This window comes from Euwallacea similis, chromosome 16 (genome assembly GCF_039881205.1).
Source record: "Euwallacea similis isolate ESF13 chromosome 16, ESF131.1, whole genome shotgun sequence".
NCBI classification, from domain to species: domain Eukaryota; kingdom Metazoa; phylum Arthropoda; class Insecta; order Coleoptera; family Curculionidae; genus Euwallacea; species Euwallacea similis.
In genome coordinates this window covers 2,563,586-2,572,138 of record NC_089624.1, presented here as the reverse complement: position 1 = coordinate 2,572,138, position 8,553 = coordinate 2,563,586, and the positions used below count along the sequence as shown (strand labels likewise).

The window sequence follows — 8,553 nt, the reverse complement described above, 5'->3', positions numbered from 1 at the left end:
ACTCTTATATCTTTATTGAAGTTTCTGTACGATCGAAGACGTTTCGTCCGTTTGGTAATTCCTATCCTTATGTTTCCAACATGTTTAGTTAACTTCAGTTTTTTCTAGATTGCTACTTCCAAGTATCTTTTAGGAACTCCTTGAGATAATGGATAGATTTTTTAAGATTTTATAAAAAATTTATTATGCATTTAAAGATATCCTATAATTTTCAAACCTTAGAAAATTTTTCAATTTCTTTTCAAGGCATTTTTTGATAAAGTTTCTTAAACTAGGACAAGACAACTCTATGCAAAAACTGAAAATTTTCTGGCCATATTTATTTTCTAGTCTTTCTCTACTTATTACTATTAGTACTAGTATCTACTATTACTACTATATTACTTTTCTACTCTATCTTTCTTGTATCTGGAAGTACTTTTTCAGCATTTAAATAAACATTTAAAAATGAAAAAAAAAAGATTTAATTTTATCACTCACAATACAAAATTAAGCAAAACTGTTTATCAAAACAGAGCATTGAACTTTCGGTGTTGTTTCGGTGTTTCATCAGCTTAAAAATAATTTGATTCAATTCTGTTATTGTGAGGTCATTCTACAGCCTCTTCCATCATCATTATTAAATAGTTTTACCAACCGTCAATTTAAACTGCCACGCAGTCTGGCAGCAAAAAACGAGTTACATTAAAGTCGGAAAGACATTAGTAGGCGTTCTAAATCTATTTGTAACGGACCGTTTTTGAAATTAATCAAATCTCCCACGTAAATAGGCTGATGATTTATAAGTACTAATAATCCGGCTTTTAAGTTTGATTACTCTAGTCTGTGAAAGTAGGTACCGGAAATATGGAACTTACATGCTTCAACGTAGCCAGTAAATTTTCTTAATTGCTTATAAAGAAAATTGTTCTTAATTGGTCGATAAACATTTCAAGCAGACGCACGTGCTGCCTCCCGTTGAATATGTACATTGAAGATAAATAAGATTATTGCTTATTGTGGTTCTTTAGAGGCTTATTAAAGTTGAAGGTACCAAGTTAACGTTAAAAAGTAAATATGGCTACAATTACATTACTAAAATGACATTGCAGACCCTTTAATTTAAAACCAAAAATAGCTGTGCTAACATGTCTCCAAGCTCATAAGTTGATTTTCTTTTGAGAAAAGGAAAACGTCAGCGTTAAAGAGTTGGAAAGTAGCGCTCTTCTACCTTTTGAATTGAGTAGGATGCAAAGGTACAAATACAAATTTCACAGAAAAGCAACGTCAAAATCTTAATAATTCTGAGTAAACTAGAGCTTTCAATACGAATAAAGACTACAAGTAGAAAAGTCTGAACTCACTGCAAAGTAACTGTAATTACCACAGAAAAAGATTCCTGTAGACAAAGTCTTGTCTAAAACTTTTTATTTCAATAGGTTCAAGATCAATGATATTTAGCATTTAAATATAAATAATACACCCTGTATCGTGAATCACCTTATGCAGAATCAACTTGATTTGATGTCCTCACAATCATTATATAAAGTGGGGTTCTAAACCTTAAATACAATGTATACCAAATTACTGATAGGCTTCCATAATTTCTGACATCGGATGTAGGTATCTAATAGACTGCGATACACATATAACTGTAAGTTTCAATATTTTATGACAAAATTACCGCTACGAGAAAATCGGATAAAAATAATTGCAGAATCATATCATGAGATTTGTCTTGGATTTGATCAATCCTGAAAAGTACAGTTGAACCTGACTAAATCCAGGAAAATATGAGATATTCAATTTTAGCTTATCTTCTAACGTATCACAAATGTGATCATTCGTCTTGTGTAACGAAGTACCGTCCCAACTAACCTCAGTTCCGAATAAATCGATTAACTCGATTTGGAAACCCTCTCAGCCTATATACACATACATTTTAATTCTAACTGCCCTAAAAAAACTCAATTAAACAACTTGCTCCTAATAAACGGTAGGTATTTGTGTTGCTGAACATCAGATTAACCAATCCCGCATGCTGAAAAAATTATCAATTAAGATCGTAACGGATTTGCGTCACTTAGATTATTGTTTAAACTCCAATCTAGGAGATAATCATCGCGGCAGCCGAAACGTTTCGTCGTTAGCTGTCAATTATTGCATGCCATCAGATAAAATTACTATGTCTCGTTATGAGTTACACACCCATTAATAAAGTTCAATTTCAGGAAATCATCACAAATGATTGATTATTACTGGAATTTCTAAGATGTCAATTGCCTTAGTTACGCAAATATTGATCAAACCAGACAACTACCAACAGGAATTATCAATTAATCAAATGAAGTGACTTTTCTCTGGAAAATTAACTTAATTTTGATAACTAAAGATGCAAATTTTGGAGAAAAATTGACTTACAAAAGGTTTTTAATCGACTCTCAAATACGACACCAGCAAAACCACGAATGACTGCAAAATTAGTTAATTCTACTACGCATACGCATTTCTTGAACTAATAAATTAATGCTCAAATAAAAGGGCCGGCCCGCAAACCCGATCTAAACCCGGCAGACAAAATTCCCAGCGATGGGTCTGCAGCATCTGGACCGTGCGTATTTACGTCGCGAAGTTGAGCTTAACACTAAAAGTGGCTCTCATACAGCTGTGCTTTCAAGTCCACCTTTATTACATTATCCATGCCACTTATCGGAGCTTAAAACGCCATTCGGCATCAGTTATATGCTAATGAGACCATTTTCCCAGTAGATTAATTTATCATTTTCTTGGGCTGCGATGGGCTCATTTTAACCGGGTGGTCCCTGTTGCGTTTACCTTTGATAACAATCTAAAATTGAAGCTAAAAAAGTAATAAGCAACTGGTAGTTAGTTGATCTCGAACAAACGACTCTCTCAATGGCAATTTGTTTGCAAAGCAAAGGGAATTCACTGGTTTATTATGGACGTCAGAAAATTTACGAGCTCTGGTGCCAAATTTGGAAGATCGACTTTTTTTGCCAATCATAAGCTTGATTTATCGTCGCCGATAAAGCGGACATGTAATATGGACTTTTTGCGGTCATGTTAGTACGCATTTATGCTAAAAAATCCGACAAGGTATATACAAGTGGCAAGGTTTAATTAATAAACGGACACCTGAAAGGCGTGTTCCAAAAAGCGTTCCTCTTAAATTCTTTGGTTTCTATTGAAGAACTTTCTTCCACATCTGCGATATTTATCTTGAAAATTTTTCGTATTTATAGTAAGTTCATTATGCCAAAGATGCCTGCCTAACAACCAAAAAATAATTATTGAAAATATATAGCAAAATTTTCTATTAAACACCTTAGATTCTAAGGTTTCATCCTCGCGGAATTTGTGGCGAATTTTTACATTAGGTTATTTTTTTTAATTCCTTCTCTCGACGAGATATCAAAACGAAATATTAATACTCTTATAAGTGAAATTGTCTGCAACAACCGATCAATGTGAAATCATCTTACAATTAGAGGTAAAAATTGAATAATCTGAGCTCATAGTGTAAATTTTCAACTTTGCAGAATGCCTGGAGAATTATTGCCATCTCATAACTGACAAAGTCTACAAGCATACGTCAATTTGATGTCCTACCAGGAAGTAGAGTGGATAATCTGACTCCAAAGTGGAATTTTTTACCGTTATTGAATTTATTCCTTGTTATTTTGTAGCAACTGTCAGTCAAGTCTTTTTAATTTGTTCTCATTGCATGATGTCAAAATAACAACGCAGCTTTACTTCCAAATTGACCATTTCTACATTACACTCAAGAAATAGAAATTTATTTCATCAAACTCGTTTAATTTTTACGGTACGATTGTCTTCTTCAGAGAATCAACAAAGTGAATAGAGCTCTCCCTGATATAAAACTAAACGAAATACTTCTGAGTTTTTTAGATCGTGATTGGCTCTTCACGACCGACGCAATTAGGATGCTTTTCATTCCAAACAGTTGTATGCTTTCTAATGGTTAGTACGTGGAATTTTTACCTTATCTAACTACCAGATCAACAGGTTGGGTAGCTGCGTTTTTTAAAGCTATTTAGTGTAAATAGTAACTCTAATCTGAAAGTTACCAGTAATGACATGTATTGTTCATGTAGATTACATTTTTCAATTTTTTTGGTTTTGTATAACCAATATTAATACTTAGTCACAGCCCTTATATATATATATATATATTTTTTTTTTTTCAGATAGAGCTAGCTCCAAGTCAAATATGTACTGCCTATCACTCAGATTCTTGACTACATCAATGGTAACTGCAATACACTTAAAGTCAGTGATGCAAAGCAATGGAACATTTAATGCTCTCCTTAAGAATGCTATTCAATTAGAACATATTCATTTGCCCCTGGTGGTAAAGAAACCTCCTCCGAATAACACTCTTTAATTCGTGAATAGCTTCGCGAATTTCTTCGTAAACTAATTCACGGTAAAATTTTCAGTGTCAAAGATATTTTACATATTTGAATTAATTCATGATGTGACTTTTCGAAGAAATTCATGAATAAATTGACAGCCCAATACCGGCTTTACAAATATGTAAATTTTGGAACTCCTGATAGTTCTCTAATGTTTCCCAAGCCTTGAAAAGCATTCCAACGGGCTCGTTTTTCTTCGTTGTGAAGAATCTGTATTCCAAATAATTTAGATTATGTTTTCTAAATAAGATCCGCACAAACTTAAAAATCTGCTTCTCTACCTATTCACCTATTTTTTCTGAGATACCAATCGTTTCAGACATATTGAAATGCGGAAAATATTGAAATGCAACCAAAATTTGGCTTCCTGTAGGGTATGAGAATTTGAGTTCCTCTGTCAAATCGCGTCAGAAGAGAGATATAATACAGTCTATAAAGTATTTGGATTTAAAAAAGTTATGACTAATTTTTTTCTGTTTATATCAACAATATTTAATTATACATAAAAGTTCACAAACTGATTTTATTACTTTGCCTATTCATCCTCAAACGCGTTTGCGTTCTATTGAGGATGCCCAACAATCAATTGGATGCATACTTCTCAGTTACTACTTCCCACGATTCTAAAACGGCTGCCACTAATTGAATTTTAGTATGAGGTGCTTTTCGGTCGACTTCAATTTTCATTACCCCCATATGTTTTCTATTGGAATTCAGTCCGTAGAAAAAAAAGAATAAATATTTATGTTAAATACTCTTATCATTGCCTTTTACCATGATTTTTTCACACAGAAGTAAAGTTACTTTACTGTCAATCGGCACCATTTATTAGAAAATTTCACATTTTCTAAACATACTATCTACAGGCTTGATATAGATATATGTATGTAAGTACATACACATTTATTTGTTGCGACGCTGTGCTAAATGTTGCATTAATACTAACGATATTTTTGTAATTTCTAAGATATAATATTTGTAACATATACATATATGTACATATGTACATACTATTGCTCACCGTTTGTTTCGGGCTATATAATCGTAATATGAAATCAGCTTAACAATGTGATAGAAATATATATGTGGTGTCCAAAAAATTTCTCGCAAAGAGCAAGTTAGAAAATTGGTAAAAAGTACATACTGCACAATTTGAATCTGTATACCTTTAATAGGAATTTGAAATAAACACGATTTTTTTCCGAGTTTTCCGATTATTATATTATATATTATAATAAACATATATGTATAATAAAATTTTAAAAAATAATGATAATAATTTAAAAATATATATATATGTATATATACAGGGTGTCCCACTAAGATGTTCACGGAGGATAACTCAATAACTATTAAGCTTAGAGAAAAAGTGTAAAGACAAAACATACTTAATTTTTTCAACACTACAAACTAAAAATATTTTCATTTATACAGGGTTTAGCATAAAGCTTGTGCAATATGAAACTTCTTTATTTCAAATGGAACACTATGTATATTTTTGCACTTTTAGATTCCAGACATTAAACTGATCAAATAACTATTAGATTTCCCTACACCTAAACCTAACCGTTATTGAGATATTTTGATTTAAAAGAAAAAAATTGCCAAAACACCATTCTATTAAATTATAAAATTCTTAGCTGTTATCAAAGTTGACTTTATGAAACTTTGTCGACATGTTAACCAGACATAATAGATTAGGTTGGCAGGAAAAGTTTTTATAAATATTATACAAGGTGCCCAAAAAAAAATGTCGCATTTGAAGAACTTTGAAAGCAGAAAAGTCGATTATTTTAAATGAGACACCCTGTATTTTTTTACATGTCTGGATCCTAAATTTAATTTGAATAGAAATCTGAATCGATTTCTATGAGGGATCCCTATGCCTAAAATTAACGGTTTTGCCATAATTTGCGATTTTTTTATTATTGGCTAATAATATTCCGAAATATCTTAGTTGCCTTGGAAAAATATGGCTGCTTCTATAAATGACATTTTATATTATTTAACAAATGACTATCTCAGTTTAAGCAAACAAATATTGATTTGTCATTTCTTTAACTTTTGGTTAATTAGTTGATATTTTTAGCTTAATAAGTTGATTAGTAATTATTTATTGATTTAAAAAAATGAATTTTTCTAAAAATGAATTAATACAAATGGTCTATGCGCTTGGAGCTAGTGACGGAAATTGCTTATTAGCAAGTAAGATACATCGGCAAAAATTTCCAAACATCGAACGATCACTACCTCATGTTTCAACTTTTAAGAAGCTCAAAGAACGATTTGAGAGAACGGGAAATGTTAATTACATGAAGAATAACCAGAGGAAGAAAAACGTTTTAAATAAAGAAGACGAACTTTTAGTTCTTCAAAGTTTAATTGAAAACCCTCATAATTCTTGCCGGCGCCTGGAGTTAGAAACTGGTACTTCCAAGTCTACCATAAATAGGATAGCACAAAAATTTAAGTTTCATCCATACCATATTCAGTTATTTCAAGAGCTTAATAATAATGATTTTGTTAATTGATTAAATTTTTGTAATTAGGCCATAGAAGAGAATCAGCGTAATCCAAACTTCTTTAATACTGTTTTATTTACCGACGAAGCAACTTTTCACAGCAATGGATTTGTAAATAAACATAATTTTCATTATTATTAGGTGTACAACTTTGCTTCCGCCGTTTTTGAATAGATGTATGTAGCGGTAAGTAATGATCGAAATAAATAACCCCATGTGGGCATGCAGGAGCCTTGGGCACCTGTTAACATAACCTCATAAAAATATTAGTCTATTTGTGTCTTCATCATAAAGTTATTCGCAATTGAAAATGTCAGTGTACGAGCCAAATTCTCGTCATTTGCGGGAGGTTTTACTTTTCTGCTTCAATATGAAGAAATCTGCTGCTGAGGCTCATCGAATGCTCTCAGATACTTATGGGGAAGCCACTATTAGTGAAAGGACATGTCGTGAGTGGTTTCAGCGCTTCAAGAACGGTGATTTTCACGTCGAAGACCAACATAGCGGTGGAAGAAAGAAGGTTTTCCAAGATGCGAACTTGGAAGCATTACTTGACGAAGACTCGTGTCAAAGTCAACAAGAATTGGCACAATCATTGGGAGTGACTCAACAAACAATCTCAAAACGCCTCAAAGACATGGGAATGATTCAGAAGCAAGGATATTGGGTGCCGTACGAGTTGAAACCAAGAGATATTGACAGGCGTCTGTTCGCTTGTGAACAGTTGCTTGCAAGGCAAAGACGGAAGGGATTTCTGCATCGTATTGTGACTGGGGACGAGAAATGGGTTCATTACGATAATCCCAAACGCAAAAAGACTTGGGGATATCCCGGCCATGCTTCCACGTCGACGGCCAAACCGTCTATTCATGGTTCCAAAATCATGCTCTGTATTTGGTGGGATCAACTCGGCGTAATATATTATGAGCTGTTACAACCAACTGAAACAATCACAGGTGCTCTTTATCGAACCCAATTAATGCGTTTGAGCCGAGCATTGAAAAAGAAACGGCTGCAATACAACGAGAGACATGATAAAGTGATTTTGCAGCACGATAATGCTCGACCCCATGTTGCGCAAGTGGTCAAGAAATACTTGGAAACATTGAAATGGGAAGTCCTACCCCAACCGCCATATTCTCCTGACCTAGCTCCTTCTGATTATCACTTGTTTCGATCCATGGCACATGGGCTAGCTGACCAACACTTCCGGTCTTATGAAGAAGTAAGAAATTGGATAGAATCGTGGATCGCTTCAAAAGATGTCCAATTTTTTCAACATGGGATTCGTATGCTGCCCGAAAGATGGGAGAAAGTAGTGGCCAGCGATGGACAATACTTTGGATCCTAAAGGTATAATTAGTTTTTTACAATAAAATCGCGAAATTCGGAAAAAAAACGGCGGAAGCAAAGTTGTACACCTAATATAATAATGAAAATCCAAATTTTTTTTACCCCTGAATCATCAATATCGGTGGACATTGAACGTATGGGCGAGGATTCTTGGAACTAAAATAATAGGTCCCTATTTCTTCGAAAATTCTATTAATGGAGATACATTTTTACAATTTTTGCAAAATGGTTTTGAGGAG

At 33.2% G+C, this 8,553-nt stretch overlaps 1 protein-coding gene across 2 annotated transcripts in view; it reads right to left on the bottom strand.

Moving 5' to 3' along the window:
- Positions 1-8,553, bottom strand: part of LOC136414134 (uncharacterized) — a 45,601-nt gene that overhangs the window by 19,473 nt on the left and 17,575 nt on the right. The window lies entirely within an intron of this gene.